Raw genomic sequence first — 19,567 nt, 5'->3', positions numbered from 1 at the left:
ACAAAAAAAAGATAATAAATTAACTACTTAGTGTTGTAGCAATTACAGATTTTAACCGGCTTGGTGTTACTACTCCTGCTAGCTGATCCGAAGCTATGCTATGCAGACGATGGAAAACCCCCCTACACACGGTACACAGGGCATCACACCAGGTCCAGCGGAGAGAAGAAATGTATTGGAATGTTGTTAACCGCAACGTAGAGAAAATTGGCGGTATGTATGTATTTATTTTTTATCTGTTTTCACCATAAAGGGACGGGGGGGAGGGAGGACTTAAAAAAGAAAATCGACACGCACACACATCATGCTTCACATAATACACAAACCCACGCCATCCTACAAGGAGGATGAACGAGAAGGAAAGAAAGTTTGTGGTACGGTTTATGTTATGTTTGCTATTTTAAAAGACTACAAACAAGCGACATGAAAATAAAATAGTCGAACAATTGAAAAATCATGGACGAAAATATGTTCAAATTAAACAAAAAAAGATTACTTTAAATTAATCTAATTTTTTTTTGTTATTTTTGGAAATATTTTTACACGTTCATTAACAACTTCAATTTTGATGTTTTTGCTATAACATTTTCTAAAGTATTTACTTTATTTTTATTTTTTATCATTTTTACGATATTTTTTAAAGCTGAATATGGTTATCAGACCTTTTTCCCTCTTTGCAAACCCGAACGTTGAATGTTGAGAAAATATGATCACGTAAAGCTTCTTATTCATCCCTATACCACTACGGCTTAACGCATTCCGTCTAAGCATCCTCACAAAATAGAGAATATAGCGCACATTATGAATGCAAAAGGTGTCCCGAGTATGCCTAGCAAAGATGAATTTTCTATTTTTAGAAGAAAATTCCCAGCCAAAAGCTCCCCAAAAAGGCCACCAAAAATGTGATGTATTTTTCATTTATTTTTTCATCCTACTGTTATGAGGATTTAAATGGATGTTGACAAAACGTGTTTCTTTTTTAAAGTAATTTTATTTGAGGAAAATTCATATCGTATTACTTTGACTGAATTCAGAAAAACCTATTTATATCGGAGAGGCATAACATTATATCGAAATAAATTTTCATCCAATCATATAAATACGGTACCACTTCATTATGAAATTAATCGAAAAGCAATCACTATAATATCATATTTCATGAGAAAAGTAAAACCAACCCCATTAATGATACTGACCAAAAAAGCTCGTAGGAACACGGGATGAAAACGACAACACACGAAAATAAAACCACAGCAAACTTGAAAACGCTCGCAAACGTGATGATGATTGATACAAAATATGATCGAAATAATTAAGTCATTAATGTTGAGCTTCATAGTGTGGTCTGCTTTTGTTTTATTATTCCTTATACTCCACACCAAACGTTGCGCCTTGGTTCGTTTGATAAACTGTATCCCAATTAATGGTTCCTCCTATCCATAATGCGGTGAAAAACAAAGCTATTGTAGCGTCACGAAGCGTAATAAAAACGAGCTCATGCGATCAAAACTGACCCCAAAATCGATAGCCCTACTCATCAAAAGGGTGAGAGTGCAAAAACAAGAAACAAAATTGTACATGTTTTAGCAACCAATGTTTCTCCAATTTTCCCAGGCATATTATATTCAATTGCAATCAAACATCAAATTTTTATTTTTATCTTCATGTTAAGATTGTTTGTCATCCAAAAGTCACGGGAAAGAAAGAATCATCTATCCAAAACTGTAGAAAATATGCTTTCTAATTAGATGTCATTTTTACATTTCATTTGATTCCCTGCAGAATGCGAATGATTCGCACAGTCATAAAAAAATAAACCGCAAAATCCTCATCCTGGTTTCTGGTTTGGTGGTTTAGTCAACCAACCAAAAATGGGGGGAAAAAGTAAAAAAAATGGCAACAATCAAGGAACTAAACCAAAAACAAACCGTTCACATCAAATATGAGGACACGCCGTAACCACCGTGTCCAGCAGCAGGAAGGTACGGGTTGGAACGACTGGCGAAAAGGAGAATAAAACCTAACCATTCCGTATTAACAGTAGAAGCTTGCGTTGAGTTCATCATCATTATTATATACTGAATGGAAGACGAAAAAAAGCGAAACAACGGTGTAACGATGTTGAGAGGTCACTGGAAAACAACAGCACACGATCAGACGAGAAAATTTAGCCAACCAGCACCATCACACACAGCACCTGCTCCCTCCTTTCTCCCTCCCAACGGAGATAGCAGAGACAAAAGCAAGCAGAAAAGTGATTAAAGGGCAACGCATAACACAGATGGAGGTGGGAAAATCATGAGAGCATAAAAATCAAAACTCTTCTACCAAACATCGTTTTCACCTGCCTTCTCGCTCCCTCCGAAAAAAGGGGCAGGAAAACCTCAAAACAAAATATTCATCAACCAAACGAGACCCATTTACACTTGGACATGGGAAAAAAAGAACTTGTCCAACAAGCCCGTCTGTGACATGACTTCTAACGGTCAAACACCAATTGCTGAAAAAGAAAAGTATTTATTTACACAAATTTGCACACACCGGTAGACAATTACACACTGAGAATGGGAAAATGATTACTCGGTTAGAACCGGTAGAAATCCAGGCGTATATAAACGAACCGTTAGCCATAAGGAAATTTTTACACAAACCAATGACCAACAGCATCATCCGCACAAGGAAAGCTGATGTGTGAAGGCAATTTAAATTTACAAAATTACCAACATTGAAGCAAAACCGTTCTTCGGTGCATATTGTTTACTAGCCAAAAAGGAAGCTAACCGTTCTGTTGGTTTTGCTATTTCATTATGATAGATGGAAATGCTTGGGCTCTATTTAGACGGTGCGCTACTGGAGCTCACGCTGATGTGCTTGAAGTTGAACAATACACAAGGGTATGGTTGAAATTTATTTATTTTTTTATTCATATAGAACGACCTGGCCGTGTTGATAAAAATTTAAAATATTAAAATATAATTTAAAATACAGTAGAACGTCGATTATCCGAGGGTGGATTAACAGGTGCGGATTACACGTGTGCCGAAAATTGACAGCTGGTTAATCATGGTGAACATTTGCACTGATGTCAGGTTGGTTAATATTATTAAAATCGGCACCAAACCAAAATCATTTTTAGCATCAAAAGGACCACCATCCTATAGTACATACACACTATATACGCTTTATCTAGATATATAAGTGACCTTGATATTTAAGGCACTATTATCCGTGAAAATCGATTAACCGTCATCAGTCCGGTCCCGAGCACCCCGGATAATCGACGTTCTGCTATAATATGAAAGGCAAGCAAATTTGAATTTCGCAACATAACATTTATCTATTGGTTTTCCTTTCCTTTTTTTTGATATTACCGTATTTCACAGTTAATTCAGTTTTACGAAAAAGAATTTTAGTAGTAAAAACAAGATGATGATTGATGATTGATAGTAAAATTAGTAAATAGTAAATTTCGACGTTTCATACGATTTTACAACTAGTTTGATATTTCAATCGAAATTACTATTTAACATCAAAATGATTTATTCCCAATGTGCCGAAACTGTCCAAATAAAAGCGCGAGCTGTAAAACGCACCTCAAAACATATCGTCTATAGGCACCCTTAGAATACTAAACAAATAAAGGGAAAGATTGAAGCAAATTGCAGATGTGTATGTATTGCGTTGGAACGAAACCACCCTTATGCGCCCCAAACAACAAATCAATCGCATGGGGAGCTTTTTCTTCTGGGCAGTAAACAAACCTCAAAAAGAAGAAAATTGCACCAAACTTCACCCAAAACTCGTTGCTATTGGAAAGAAAGTGCGAACGGATGGAAAATTTGGGCTAGAAGAAGAGAAACTGGGATATGCGAACGATCGATTAAGAAAATGATGCTTATTTGAGAAGGAATGAAAGCAAAAAGTGAACTTTCTCGCCCAGATAGAAGGATTGTTTGCAATTTGATGTAGTTTTGCTCAAAGCCAGTGGATACACGATTTTGTACCCTTGATTGTTCCAGTCTTGTTTTGCACAACTGGTTTGAGAGGATTACTTTTTGAAACTTGTGCTCCAATTCCAGTACATTGCGAGGTATAATTTCCTAAAAGCGTGTTACAGAATTGACGGTAATAGTAGCTAAAGGAAGACATCAAGAAATTAAAACATGAACATTAAAACTGAACAGCAATATCGTATGCATCAGACAAACCCTGCTCCAATGCAAATGGACAGGAACCATTCGTTTTCCCAACCGTAAATCATTCTAAATAAGCGATCCATTATACACCATTAAGCGCCAACGAATGATTCATTAAGCGCCAATTAATTTTTGCCCATTTTTTATTGCACAAACAGAACGCGTTTCGGTGTGACAAGCGAAGCTAAATTTATTCTTTGTGGTTTTCATTTTTTTTGGCGATGAAGAAAGCCGCGCACAAGTGTGCCGTCCAAAAGCCCAATAAAACACCGCACTGGAAAGGCGATGCTCGAGCAAAGGATCTTGATCATGTTGGTGGGATAAAGGCCATAAGGTCACGCTGGTATAGGTTAAGAAAGCCCGCCCTTTTGAAAGGATACAATGGATGCCAAGCCTCCATTCGATACATACTACGATCAATAAGGCCTATAAAAGCAATGGGTTATAATTGAGACCAAATTTATCGTAGCCAGCGTATTTCCGCCGCACGAGATCAAGTATGTCGTTTATTAAAAGAGTATGAAACCGTCACATGATTTGTAATGCGTTTGTCTTTAACGAGGTTTTAAATAATTTTTAAATTGAAATAAATTTTGCATTCATCACTTATTCATCATTCATTTGCATTCATCAATAATTGCTTATTTAAGCTCGTACCGTAAGAAAATTATAGCTAATTGAATTTAATTCTTCATTTTACCGTCTGCTAACAATTGTTAATGACAAATGTGTGGAATCTTCAAGTAAATTATCGTCTCAAAAATACGCAATATCTGACATCAGCTACAGCTATAATTTAAACAACTCAAAATAGATAATCTTTTGCAGGTCCCACCAAGCGCATCCACAGCTATCATATGTTTTATTCGACACGTGGTTGAAGTGGAGATCTTTCTTTACACTATAATATATTACAATTGATTGCTGTCTAGTCTAGTAAACCATAATGCATGACTCAGTAAGTCTTAGTTTTAATATGTATTACAGTCAACTCTAAATTCATTATCGAACTAATGCAAATTTTGTTTTCCAATACTTTGCTTACTTGTACTTTATAATTACAAACCATCCAACGTGTATTAAGAAAACATTCCGCCTAGATCAAAGACAGATTGATTCTCTTGTCCCCGAGTTTAGTTCGCGAACCATGGCAAAACATCAAACGGCATTACCATTTGCCCGATGCACTTACCCATCGAACGTACACTCAACCACCAAGAAGAGGTGCGAAAAAGTACAGAGCAGAAGAAATATGAAAACACTTCTTTTTCCCTCCCCGCCCATTCGAATCTACGAGGCCGAACCCAAGATGACTGCGATCGTGTTCGCGATATTTGCACGCGGCCGGATATGTACGGCGGCTCCGGCGTGTGGTAACGCAGCGCAGCAACTGCAACAGAAGCATAAATCCGAAGAGCCCGCAAATATGCACCGGAATGTGTTTTACAGCGGGAAACGATGATAATTGCTGACTTTTATTGTAAAATTTCTTTATTACGGCTTTCGGAGCTGTTGATGCTGTTAAGGCGAAGGTTTCTTATCCCGCCGCGTGTGAGTTGATGTAGGAACTTTTCCCTTTCGAGCGCTTTACCCAGCGGTAGGTTTGTAAGTGGAGTTTACCCTCAATTACCGCCCACGCGGAATCCTTCCCCCGGTCGGTGCGCACATCCGCTAACATGACACGAACTGATCCTAATCTAGCAGCAATGGTGAGAGAGAAAATCGTTCGCCTATGATGATGGTTTTGCTGGTTGATTTTCTCTTACAAATCGCCGTAATCGTTTGGACAAATGTTTGTGCATTCGTTGTCCGTTCCCTACCGAGCAAGCGTTGTTTTGTGTGCAAGAGGCTTTTCATTATGAAAATTGATTAACACTATTGCCCAAAGTAATGATAATGGAAATGAAGACAAATGGGACGCGAAAAGACAGAAAAAGGAAATTAACGCAAACAGAACATCTTGAAGAAAACATATTTAATTTTAGGAATATAAGATGGGGTGAAGAATTATAAACAAATGTTAACTATGTAACGTATTTGGACCAGTCCCGCTATAAAATAAGAAGAAATAGAAGAATAATCCTAAAATAAAATTCTTCCTTCATACAAAAAGGGTATTGGACATTTCACAATCATCATTGAACAATGCAAGAAATATTTTATTTGGGTAGTATATTTTGTATTATTGATTTTGTTACATATTACAAAAACTAAAAAGAATTATTGAATTTTTCAATTTAATATTACTTCTTTTAGATATTATTTTCAAACATATGAAACATTAAACAACGAAATCAAAAGTTAATTTAATTTAATTTAATCTGTTGTGCTATAGGAATAAGAAATTAAACACAAACATTAATGTCTAAAATTTTTTAAATATTAGTAATAGTTCCATTTAATTAAATAAACTAATTTAAATAAAAGCGAACAATTTTCAGTACCCTTCGTTTAATGATTTTATCATCGCTCACTGTTGGCGAAACATACACGAAGAAAGAAGCAACGATTGAAAATAGGCAGAGCACAACACAACTGCCAGCATCTTTTTCCCACTAGTTGCTTCAGTTTCCTGCCGTTACAATGATGCAATCTTGACACTATTTCAATCCTGAACTCAAATTTGCACATGCTTTCTTGTAGTGTCCCTTGGATGGTACATCAATGACCCTTATAAACCAAAACCGACAGCGAAGCCAAGAAGGCATCAGTACAAGTGCGACACAAATGAAATAAATTTATTAAACACAAGACTTTATGGTAATATGGGAGTTTCGAAAGAGTATGAACGAAACAAAACAAAATCAAGAAACGCATTATTTGTAGCATCATCCGATTGCGGGTTTATTTTTTCCTCTTCAAGCTGATCTCCTTGATCTTCAGAGGTTTTTCTTTTCTGGAGCAAAAAATCCCATGTGTGTGAAAACTGCAATGTTCTTTATTTATTTGTTAAAGCTAAATTAATTTATAAAACAAAGCTAACAAAAAATAATGTTGCAGATAACTTACAAGCAAAGATGGTATGTTAAATAAATAAAAAATTCTATAACTTTTCTTTATAAAATAAAAGCTGCCAAAATTCAAACTTAACATTTCCATAAAATCGGATCGCGAACGCTCCTTCAGGCAGCAATTGTTGCTCTAGTTGACACACTGCGTGGTAATATGTCACACCGCAGCCACTATTTTACTTGCCAAATGCGCCCACCATTGCATTGCCGTCAGACGTTCTTGACAACTATGTCCCGGCTGTACAAGTGTAGAGCCCGCCCCGACTTACTTTCACTCGCGCCTTGTCTGTCCCAACCAGCTTATGATAAAAAGCAATATAATACAATTTATTGCAGTCATTAAAGTGAGAAAAGCAAAGAGTAAACACAAACCACTGGAAAGAACACAACCCGTACGGGATCGCGACCACAAAAGAACACTGACCAACATGGACATGGACAGACTGTTGGTTTGTTTCGGGGTTATACTCGCAAAACCCATCGCCGGGAAGGGTGAACCAACAACGAAAAAAAAACTTAACTCAAAAACCCGACCCCCAACGTTATGCGTCTGGACGATATATTAATTTCAATCATCCGTAGCCAACTTCCAAGCTCATCCTCTTTCCTCACGTTGGGACGCGCACTTCTCATGAGGATTGATTTACCCTCAGATCAGAACTAAGCGGAATGGTTTTGGAAGCGGTAGTTTTATTTTCTCTTCGCTTAATGCCTTAAATGACCCAAATATTTTGCCATTGAGACTAGCGTGCAAAAAAAAAACAATAAATCTTCGAATCGTTCTTCGTCCGGAGATGATGCACCACACACAAAGGGGACATTCTTACATTTGAATGTGCGGATGGAAAAATGGGTTCCCGCACGTTAGCATCAATGGCAATCGATTGTGATAAACGCTGTCATCGGATGATGAGAGACGGTTTGGCAAATACGATCATAATTCTGCTTGGAATGGAATTCGTACGCAAAATAATTCATCCGCACATAACATTCCGAAAGCATCGGTTGGTGTGAATCAAGAACGGGTGTTATTATATTCCAGACGAAAGTATTGCCAAACGACCACAATATGTCAGAGAATGTAGCTGGACAAATTTTACTTCAAATCTTTCAAAGACCCAATAGAAAAGACATTTCAATAAAGCGGTCTTTGTTACAAAAGCAATGAACATAGCTGAATCTAATTGTAACAAAAGAAGTATAATAATTCCGCCGTATTGTGTTACAAAAAAAACCTAAAATCGAAGAAAAGTGACAGCTTTTTTTTGCTAATTTTGGCTTCTTTTAGATAGTAACGTCTCAGGAAATCATTGCCTTCAAGTTCCATTTTTTTGTGTAAATTTAAGTATTTATAATAATTTTTCCAATATTTTCATTAAGTAATATTTTAATGCATTACTATGAATTCAGTTTTTACTGATTTTCATATTTTTATAATTATTATAATGCGAATTCTAAAATCCTGGTCACGGCACCAATTTGGGTTTATTTTCGATATGCGAATTTGCACTTGTTGTTCCTACGGGTATCTTTTATCCGGCTGTCCCATTATTCATGCAGTCCAAAAATGACAGTTCCGAAGGCTAATTGTCATATTAAATGCAAAACCGATGATGACAAGAAATAAAAGCTTTAATAGCGAATGATAAAATTTGCTCAAATTCGAAAAAAAGATTTACTTTACAAATAAGAACATTAACATCAGTTTTATAAAAAAACCCACCGATTACACACTAAACACTAATATTTATGAATAAAAAGAGTTGTGACTATTATCCGTGATATTCGCTTATCCGACAAGGGCTGAGTCCCGATGAGCACGGATAATCTACGTTAAACTGTATATTTAAAATTCTACAGGGTGTACCACATAGTGGTATTCATTTTTTCCGAATTTTAAAACAAATTACTGTTTAGTAAAACATGTGTTTTCACAATACAATAAATTATTTATGTTTTTTTTTGAACCTATTCAATGTTATTCAAAGTAACTCTACTGTACTGAAGTTTCCAAAACAGAAACAAATATGGCGCTCCGTCATATGGGTTTCAAATTATTCGAAAACAAAACTTCTGTAAACACTATGTGATACACACCCTATATAAATCATTACGGCCTTTTCGCTACAATAGCAACATTTGTTTTATAAAAGCCATGAATAAACCAATTTTACTTCATTCGCAGGCATACACAACATGTAAAAACTAAAGGAGCTAATGAAAACAGATCCAGCACAAATAACCTTATTCCACAATGCTCCTAATGGAACCACATTATTCCCGAAGGATGATTTTCAATTCCATGTTTCGGATCTCGTTCGCCCAATCAATCTCTCTTCCCATTCTCGAGACCACATACGCTGGACACCTACCTCCAGCTGCCGTTTACTTCTTCCCCCGCTACCCGCCATATCTATCAAGTAATGGTAATCGAAGGATTTCACGCGTAGGTGGCGTACCGATACCATGGAAGAGCGCGCAACAGCATCTTCTTCTGCGTGCAGTGTTCCCCAACTTGGGTCCCTAGTCTCCCATCCCCGGGAGCGCGTGGGCGATGAAAACGGGCCCTTCTACTGTTGCAGAACCTGGCAGGCGCAGTCGCACAACACAGCTTTGTGCACGGTGGTTTTAGGATGCGAAAATGGACGCCACTGGAGGACGGTCTCATTGCCCTCGGCGATGCCTGCCATATGGTATAGATTTGAGTTGCTTTTCGGGATATACCGTACGGGAAGGCGCGCATGACTCCATACGCTCAACATTGGCGCCACACTATCCGTCAGGTCTCTGCAAAGTGAAAGGACACACACACAAACCATCGCCATTGGTAGCGTTGGCGTAATTGATGCGAAATTGACCACGAACCGGCAATTGGAGCCTGATCAAGGACATGCTTTCAAGTGAGAAATTGCGTTTCACGATAGTGATTTAATTGCAGTATGTTTTTAATGTTAATTTTATCACGCATAAGTTTTCTCTTCCTTTATGCAATTGAAAAACGAAGTGGAAAAAATTGGGAAATAAAATGTTTTATAAAAAAAAACCACAATAAAATAGAGCACTCCAGTGTATGACACACTCCACCCTACGATTGTCAACTTCCCACGTGAACTACCATTGATCATCTCCAATATAAACTCAACTTCTTTTTCCTCAATTTTAACAAACCAACCAACCATAATGCGTGAGGAAACACGTACGATTTCCACTTGTCGTCATAAATCTACTCCCTGCATTTTGTAAAACCCATGACTTTCCTGAGCACTCTCCCCCTTCCATTAGTACTCCAAACTCCAACAGTGCTCCAACTCCCAGTGTCCTGGACATCAATTCGCACTCGCACACAACTGTCCCCGTGTTTGCAGCGCACAGGCACAGCAACAAAACCAGAAAAGAATGGTTTGTCCAGAGTTTGATTTATGATGGCAAATGTGAAATGAGATGCAGCTTATGTGCTCAGGCGCAACTGTTGTGTCGTCTGCATGTTGCAAACATAAATGTGCACTCACACACGTACGTGCCCAGGCGGCACCAAAACGGTTACCCATGGCGACGAGTGTGCACTTTAATGCTATAATGTAAGTATCGCGCAAGTGTTTCCGTTCATTATTGCAGTAGTAGTGTTGCAGTTGCGAATTTTATTGAACAGTTCTGTAGGAAAACGTTTAGCGGCAATATCACTTTTTTACTTGAATTTGGTTAGCATTTGGTGTTTTCACAGCTCTCTCTGTCTCTCTGTCTCTCTCTACCTTCCTTCAATTTAAGACTTTAAAAGTTAAATACAGAGAGACACGTGTGTTACACACAACCAAATGGTGCAACCGGATACGAATTGCGGAAACCCCAATATATTTTCCCGTCCAAACACCAAACCAACAGTGTGCCGGAAGTTACGTTTAGAAATTTGATACGTCCATGTTCTCACCAGACACAGAACAAGAGCCAGCGAGAACGAATCGTTGCGCAAACCAAACGGAGCACAGAGAAAACCACTGTGAGAATAAACAGCACAATTTGTAAGTGATCGTCATGCGAAAATGCACACCATGGCGGCGGCGCGCAGGTTGATTTTCCATCTTGCGTTCCCGAAACCCAATCTCACCCGAGCTAATTAAGCCAATAACTGCTGATGAGATAAGTGGTACGCGCTCTAAATAAAATTAGCTTCTGTTTGGAAAAGGTGGAAATTTTCTTTAGTGAAGTGCTGGTTAGCCTTTAGTGTTGGCTTTTTTTTTCGCTAATAAATTCTATATGGCTTCTTCCAAAAAAAACGTCACATTTTGTAAACGAAATTTTTATTAAATACGTGTATTAATCTGAAAACGATGAATTTCATTTCCAAAATTATATAAATTAGTAGTTTTTAAAAACTAAAATTCGTTAATACAGTAGAACGTCAATTATCCCCGGTACTCGGGACCGGACTGATGCCGGTTAATCGATTTCCACGGATAATAGCGCCGAATAAATATCAAGGTCACTTATATATCTAGATAAAGCGTATATAGTATGTATATACTATATTATGGTGATCCTTTTGATGCTAAAAATGATTCTGGATCAATCAAATTATTAACATAAAAATAATTAAAATTTAGAACATAAAATAAAATCATTTCAAATACATCGTTTGGTGACGATTTTAATAATTTTGACCAATCTACTTCTTGCTCGGTTAGAACGGCCTGGCCGTATCAAGAATTTTAACCAATCTGACATCAGTACAAATGTTCACCACGGTTGAACAGTTGTCAATTTTCGGTGCACGGTTAATCCGCTCGCCGGTTAATCCACCCCCGGATAATCGATGTTCTACTGTACTTTACATTTTTAAAAGGTCTAATGTTCCCTGTGACGCAAGTGTCAAATTTTTTTTCTTGTAGTTTGAAAGAATTTGCTATCATTAGCTTCCATTTCTCTCTTTTCTTTGTCGGATTAATAATCCATTTTCTTTCTTTTTTAATGAACAAGTGAATTGGACGCCATTTTGATTTTCTTAATTTCTAAAGACTAATTTCTAAAAAATTTAATGAAATGTTATGAAAGTTTTAAAACGTAAGGTAGATAATAGATCTAACTTCTGCAACACTAAACAGAATAAAACATTACATAATTTTAGCTTATTATTAAATTTAATCATTATAGTAAATATTTAAAATAATTATTCTCACGACTCTACTATTCTAAACCCCAAAAAGCAACAATTGTTACTGTTTGCCTTTATACTCATACGCACCTTTGCAAGACTATTTCTATGCCCGTAGTCGGTTTTAACTTCCGCGTGTGACCCACCCCATAAATTAAACTTTTCGATTTCAAATGCGCACTTGCGTACACAGCACACGTGTGACGCCACTTTGAGCACCATGGTCCCGTGTCATTCGCGCATCCGGTATGATAAAGTAGTAGTAATAACAATAAAAACACTCCCGGTACGCGCGGGATCGCGTGATCTGATCATGTCCTAAAGGGATTCTTTAATGCTTCTAACACAACAGCCAACTGTTGCAAAGAAGCCTAAATTCGCCAATAGTTAAATGATCTCTTGCTCGGGTCTCGTTTTGCAAAGCGCAAGCCTTACAACGTTTAAACACATTGTGCAAAAAAAAGGGTTTCGTACAAATCAACCGGCACACGAACGAAAGAATGAATGGAAGAGCAATGGAAAGCACGCGAGAAGTACGGATAAGACAAATGGTGAAATAAATAATAGAGGAAAAAAAAGGGAAGTCTACACACCGGCTGGCACGCTGGCCCTACCTAAAGCACTACCCGCCCAACGGGATGGTGAAATCCGAACTATGGTGCGAAAAAAGAGAGGAAGTATTGGTCACAATTTTACGGGACAAAACGGTATAGACATTAAAATTAATGCCCGGAAGTTATCTGTTCTTGAGTCAAAGTGCGGGAAGCGAACAAACGGGTGGAGTTTTGCTATTCATGTCCACACAGGGGCCTGCAGCAACATTGGACCTTTTCTTAACCTCGGTTCGAATAGAAGAAGTTTGGATTACAGGGTTTTCAAACTCGCAGGAAGCAGATCTGGATTTTTTACAAACTCCACTAGAATGTACCGAAGTAGATCAGAAATAATTCTCATTTTGAGTACCTTCGTCTAGACAGTTTTAAACAGAATCAACAACCCTTTGAAGAAAACGCCTCAGAAAGTATGTTTCTGTTTTAATAGAACACAGTAATGGTTCTGAATTTGGGGGCTCGCCATTGTCACTCGCTTGGGTTCGCTTTTTATCGCTCTCGACAATCCCACAGTCATTGCTCTGCAGATCTTCGGATATGTCAAATTCATCAATCGATCTTGTGCGAACCTCTGCGGCCTAATAATATTCAATAAGTTAAACCTTAAATGATGAGGCGGTATCTGTCAAAATAATCGAGTAGTTTCTATTATGCTGAATGATTTGTTTTAATCTTTTTAAAACTTTCGATGAACTGTTAAGGTTAAACGATCGTACCGAAGTAATTTCTTGAAGAAATGTTCAATGTTTCGAATTGCATACGAAATTAAACTATTTTTTTGTAATTAATTATTCAAAAATAAATCACTTTGACGGATGAGGCCGAAAACCCCTGTAAGATCAACTGTTCGTAAGCTGAAGCTGAAGAGATCCAGGCACACCAAGTTCAAATGGAACCAGTTGCAAAAGGGATCCTTTTTCACTCGCTAGATGTTACGATAGAAATGTAGTTAATTTTAAGATTATAGCTATAGCAGTGAAATCAAGAAGCACAAAGCCTAAAGCACGCAGAAGAAACGACAAGAGTAAAGTAGGAAAACTCGACTTCCAGGCACGTTCATCCGCATGTGTCAAACACGTTTGCGCAAATTCATCATTCGATTGACGGTTTCCGGTTGGTTCGGTGATGAAAGATTTCCTCTTTAACCATCCCCCTTCTTCTTAAGCCACATATAAACCAGCTGCATCTGTTATTGATATTTATTGTTTTGGATGTAGATGCAAGATGCCGACTGATTGATGTTGGTGGCACGCAATTTCCAATAAACTATTATCAGATAGAAATTAATGGCAACATAGAAATTCTTACTATTAACGCTCTATATCTCCCTTTAGAATAACCCATTGCAACAATGCAGCAATGCAGCAGCTCTGAAAACAAACAAAACTGACAGACATGATTAACACGGCCTTATCATCCGACGGCGTACAATTATCCGCAAACAGTTTTGCCAGGGTAGGGGCCACAATCACTAAAAAAAACATTTACACACCAACAAAACAAAGCTCGTTTTCGCCTTGTTTTCGTCTTGTTTGTGTAGAATGCATTTGCGGTGCGCGTTAAAGAATGGAAAGATGAAAAAGGCGCATGCAAGTCGAAGCAGTACAAAAATGGCACAGTTTGCGCTCGATAAGAACCTTTCCTTTCCACATCTTGTGCAAATTATAGCACTCAACGTCCCTCTCCACCTCACACTATCCCGCGAGATAAATAATGCACCAGAAAGAAACACGGCTTAAGAGGTCATTTTAAAGGGCAATTCTGGGAGGTGGCTGGTTTTTTGGAGCTTTGGAAGAAAACAAAAAACCGCAAGTAAGACAGGATGCAGCAAGTTTAACATTTGTGGTGTATGATAAGGCGTGAAGGTAATGCATTCTACGCGCCTACAACTCCACACATACACACACACGTTTTGCTCATTATGCACCGGACTGGGTTAGGACTGGAGCGAAATTGATGCTTTGTTTCTATTTTTTTTTGTTTATTTCGTGTGCAACGAATGAGAGAGCTGTTTGCGAACTGTGTGTATGTGCGTCATATTATACTTTGGTGTGTTGTATGCTTGTTGTTCAGCGAATGGAACGAAATTTGCTTACGAGAAAAACAAACTAAGTCAATGAAAAAAAAAAGAAAAACGAAACGAGAAGCAAATCAAACATGCTGCAGAAGAGCAAACATTCGCCCCAAAAACAAAGAAAAAGGTGAGCCGCATACAAGTTAAAAGCTGATAACCGAGAAAGCTCGGAAGGAACACCACAACAAATTTGCTCAATAACAACAAAAAAAGGGCAATACATTTAATTTTTTTATGCTAGTATGTAAATATAGATTTTTTTACTTGCCAGAAGAATGATAAGCCTGCAATATGACACAGTATGAAAATTGAAAGTAATGGAATGCAGTTTGGGAATGTTAGAGAAAATTATATTAATTTAAATTTATTTCCATCGAAAGTGATAATTATTAATTCAAATAACCTGACTTGTTTATATTTTTTAAAGGATCCTCTAAATAAATATTAAGGACGAAAATGCTGTTTCCCCTTTCTCCATTTTTTAAACTGAAAGTGAAAAACTGTTTGGATAAATGTTGTAAAACGAATTAAATTTTAGATTAAAAATCCTGCAAATAAACACTGGTGCCGTGACCAGGATTTTTCGAATTTTATCCGAAAATCCGACCTAAGAACTGAGAAACTGTTTTTATGAAATATGTTCAATAGTGTTATCTTCATGTTAAGCATTATAGTTCTTATCGCTAGACAGTTCAAACAGTGCAGAAGATAAAGCACAATATGGAAGCACGCCCCGACGCGGGATCAAATCTCAATCGATATGCTACCGAATTTTTACACAAGATAAGACTTTTTCTACTTATCAGCGATAAGAATCATTCAACTAGGTAGTCTGGAATAAAATCATTCCATATGGTATTTTTCACACCAAATTTCTCTTCTTCACCATATTCAGTATTTAAATTTAGCGTTACAAAAATGCATTTCCTACAAACGAAGCCGTTCGCCGTTTTTTTTTTCACTCAATGTTCCATCGACTAAAACACTTTACACTAGCGAAAATGCAAATATACACGGCTTGGCGCGAGGGCTCTCTATCGCGCCTCTACACCATATCATCAATGAAGCATAGATGAGCAAAACATGTTGGTAAAGTGGGAGAGTATAGGGGGTTGTGTGGTGCCTTTGGTGGTGGAACATTCAGAATGAAATAATTATGACTCACCCATCGCGAACGACAAAGCAGACGCTGAGATGTGTATATATGCATACATACACAAACACACACACACGCGTCGGAATGGCAACGAAGCAGGGAGAAGTGGAGTGAGTAGAGAAGGGAAATTTTATTCCTTCTTTGCTTCCATTCGCTTTCTGTGCGTTTCTACTTCGATCATAGTAGCGTCATTTGTTTATCCATCCTTTTCCCCAACTCCCGCGAGATGCGTCTAAGCATACACACACACGCGCGCACACACACACTTATACGCCTACATACGGAAACGAAATAGTTTGTGTACGTGCGTCGTGCGTGTACACACACATTAAAGAAAAAGGGGTAAAAGAACAGATGGAAACAAATGCGTTCGAGTCCCTTTGCGCGACCGCGAAGGACAAACGCGAAATAAGGGGTTAAAACGTAGTTTGGGGGGCCAAAAGGGGGCTTTGGTGGAAACAGGTAGTAGGCGGAGAAGGGAAACGAAGCAAGAAGGCGAAACGTTAACGATTGAAACTGTGGGTTTTGAACAATTAAAAAGCAGAAAAGTGTATTTTATTTTTTTTGCCTTTTTGGTCGCCTTATAAAAAAAGGGATCCCATCTTCTCTCCTTTTCATTCTCGCTCTCGCGTGCGGCCGAAAAGAGTTTTCGCTGCTCACAAACCTAAATTCGTTGTTCGAGCGCACAACGCGATTCGACTGGAAAAAAGCCGTTTGTGATCCCTTTTTTCAAATTTCTTCCCTCTCTTTCAGCCGTTCATCTTCCGTACGCTTTTCGTTCGCAGCGAATAGTGATGGTGAAACGGAGTGGCAAAGAAACAGGCAAACGAAAACGGACCGACCGATAAGTGAGCGTGTGTGCGTGCGTGAGTGTGTGCGGGATGAAGTGTTTCTTCTCAGTTTGAAGTAGTGTGACACATTGCGTACGAAGAAGGGTTAAATAGACGGCCGCACACGTTTTGAACGATACGAGTTCGAAAAGCGATTTGAATCGACGCCAGCCAGTTGACCACCACCACGCACGCAATAGGGACGATTGTTACCGGGACGTGATGAATAATTAGTGAAAAGGCAGGAAGAAGATACGAATTGATACACAAGGACAGCACACATTGAAGAAACGGTCGCAAAAGAAGTGAGAAATGAAGAGTGGTGGTGTTACGGCTTGCAGCTAGAAAGAGACCGAAGAAGCTTCCTTCCTTTGTCCTGCCTAAGTATGCGTCTGGTTCACAGTCGCTTGCATGTATGTTGTCCAGCGTAGCCCAGAGACTGAGAACGGAGATCTACTCGATCACAAAAAGCGAAAAGTGAAGATAATTTAACCATATGTGTGTGACACAAAACCAAGCGCGAACGAAATAGAACACGCAGAACAACCGAGAACAATCTTCCCTTTTCCCTTTTCCCTTTTCCTTCGGTTTCCCCTACGAATGGTTGGCATTTTGAACGCAACGCAAGTGACAGTAGAATGCACGGAAAGGAGAACGGAATCAAAATATGCGTTAGATTTATTGCACGCATCTTTTGTTTTAAAAACCTGAAATTTCACCGTGAGAGATGTGAGAAAGCGAACATGAGCCGCCCGGTGCATGAGATGAGAAGCAGTTGCCATTCTCATGCAAGCGAAATTTATTAATTAGATGTTGAAATTGATGGAATTCAGATCGAATAAAAGAAAGATTATGCATTTTGAGATGCTTTTTCCTTCTGTCCCAACGTCGCGCTTTGCAAGGGATGAAATTCTGCACAAACAGCGTCTCATTTACCGCAGTGAGACAGCATTGCGAAAAGAATAATGAAACTCATCTCACGCGTGGACCGGCTTGCTTGGATTGCTCACGGTGGCACACCAGTCAGGACACAGATTTCGTTGCAATATGTTACTCCCTTTTTCAACACAACACACACCTATTTCATCCCAATCGAATCACAGCAGGTCACCGATTCCGTTGTCACTTTGTTACCTTATTTTTTGGCTCGATTCCTTTTGTTTAGCCGTTGTAAAATTAAACCTACCTGTCGAGTGACGGGGATTGCTGTATCCTGGGCAGAAAAGCGCTTCGCTACTGCCTCGATGCAAGATGGCCAATGAAAATAAGATGGACACTTGAAACGACACGAATTGGAGGTTGTTTCCTTTCGTTTTGTTCACACTGAACGTGCGTTGTCTGGGATTTGTTTCCTTTCTTTCTGGAAACCGTACACACTGGCACTATACACACAAAGGATACTCTTTTCTTCGCTTATTTTCCGCTGGTATGAGCTACACACGATCACGCACGATTTGCACTACGCACGGTTTGTTGGATGCAATTCCCTTAAAAACCAAAGAGAAAGAGGAAGAAAGAAATGAATTCCTGCACACAAACGGTATACGAACAGGAATTTTACAGCAGGGTTACAGAATCTCGCATCAGAAACGCACCCCACACGCACACGCGACGAATGAACAAAGAAACGATGATCTTACCGGTTGCGCTGTACGCGGACCTATTAGAGAATTGGCGACGAAACAGAGATTTAAAACACGCACGCAACCACCTAAATAGCACACACACGCTGGACGATGATGATTTTCGTTACAAACGAGAAAAACTCTTGCTTTCTGCTATCTATCCGAGGTTAAACCGCTTACTGGTCGTTGAGAAAATGGCCGGAAAACGTACGGAAACACACAACCGAACGCTTAGGATGTCTAGTGAGAAGTGAGACATACTGCGAACGAACCGCGCGCGTCTACCAAAGCGAACGACACATTCGGGAGAAAGAGAGAGAGAGGTGGTTTTTGAGAGTGAAAGAGAGAATGATGTATACCAATTTTTTGAGCCATTTTATTGCTATCGAAACTCGATCCCAATGTGCACAGTGAGCTTAAATCGCTTGGTAAATTATAACTTGCATTATTTTGTCCATGAAATTAAGTATTTTTAAAATAAGTAAATTAAATATTACACTACAGAAATATTCAACTAAAAAATTGCTTTATTTAAAAAATAGTTTTGTCGTTAATTATTCTAGAATGTTACAGTTTTATGTAATAAAAAATAAAAGAACAAAAAACATAACTTGAAAAATAATAAAATTTTGCCCACTGTGCAAAAGGTGATGCGCGCTCTCGTGAATCGTTCTATCTCTTTCATTTCAAATCCATTTCGTGCCGTGCCGTACCAACACATGCATATTTATGCATATTTGGTTTTCCTTCCCATATCACTTGCGTGTTTTTTGCACTTTCGTTCGTGTTGCACATCCCCGTTACTGCATACAAATACCAACAATTTATTTTATGCACAAAAATGTATAAATTTACAGTTTATAAATAAAATATGTTTTTTGGTATTTGTTAAATATTACGAAAATAATTTTTAACATG

At 38.3% G+C, this 19,567-nt stretch overlaps 1 protein-coding gene across 4 annotated transcripts in view; it reads right to left on the bottom strand.

Annotated features, from left to right (window-relative positions):
• The window catches only part of LOC125771689 (synaptic vesicle membrane protein VAT-1 homolog-like), a 443,804-nt gene extending 424,883 nt beyond the window's left edge, over positions 1–18,921 (bottom strand). For 2 of the 4 annotated variants that reach the window (XM_049442608.1, XM_049442611.1), the window contains exons 1-2: positions 18,665–18,921; positions 18,211–18,511 (exon numbers count right to left, since the gene is read on the bottom strand). The gene's annotated coding sequence lies outside the window, so the exon portion shown is untranslated. Of the gene's footprint in view, positions 1–18,210; positions 18,512–18,619; positions 18,638–18,664 lie in introns of those variants that run through there. The other 2 variants (XM_049442610.1, XM_049442609.1) reach the window with 2 other exon arrangements.
• Positions 18,922–19,567: the final 646 nt, after the last annotated feature.

Source organism: Anopheles funestus, chromosome 3RL (assembly GCF_943734845.2).
Source record: "Anopheles funestus chromosome 3RL, idAnoFuneDA-416_04, whole genome shotgun sequence".
In the NCBI taxonomy this organism is placed as follows: domain Eukaryota; kingdom Metazoa; phylum Arthropoda; class Insecta; order Diptera; family Culicidae; genus Anopheles; species Anopheles funestus.
Note: the sequence above shows the minus strand (reverse complement) of the source record. Positions and strands in the feature narration are given on the sequence as shown.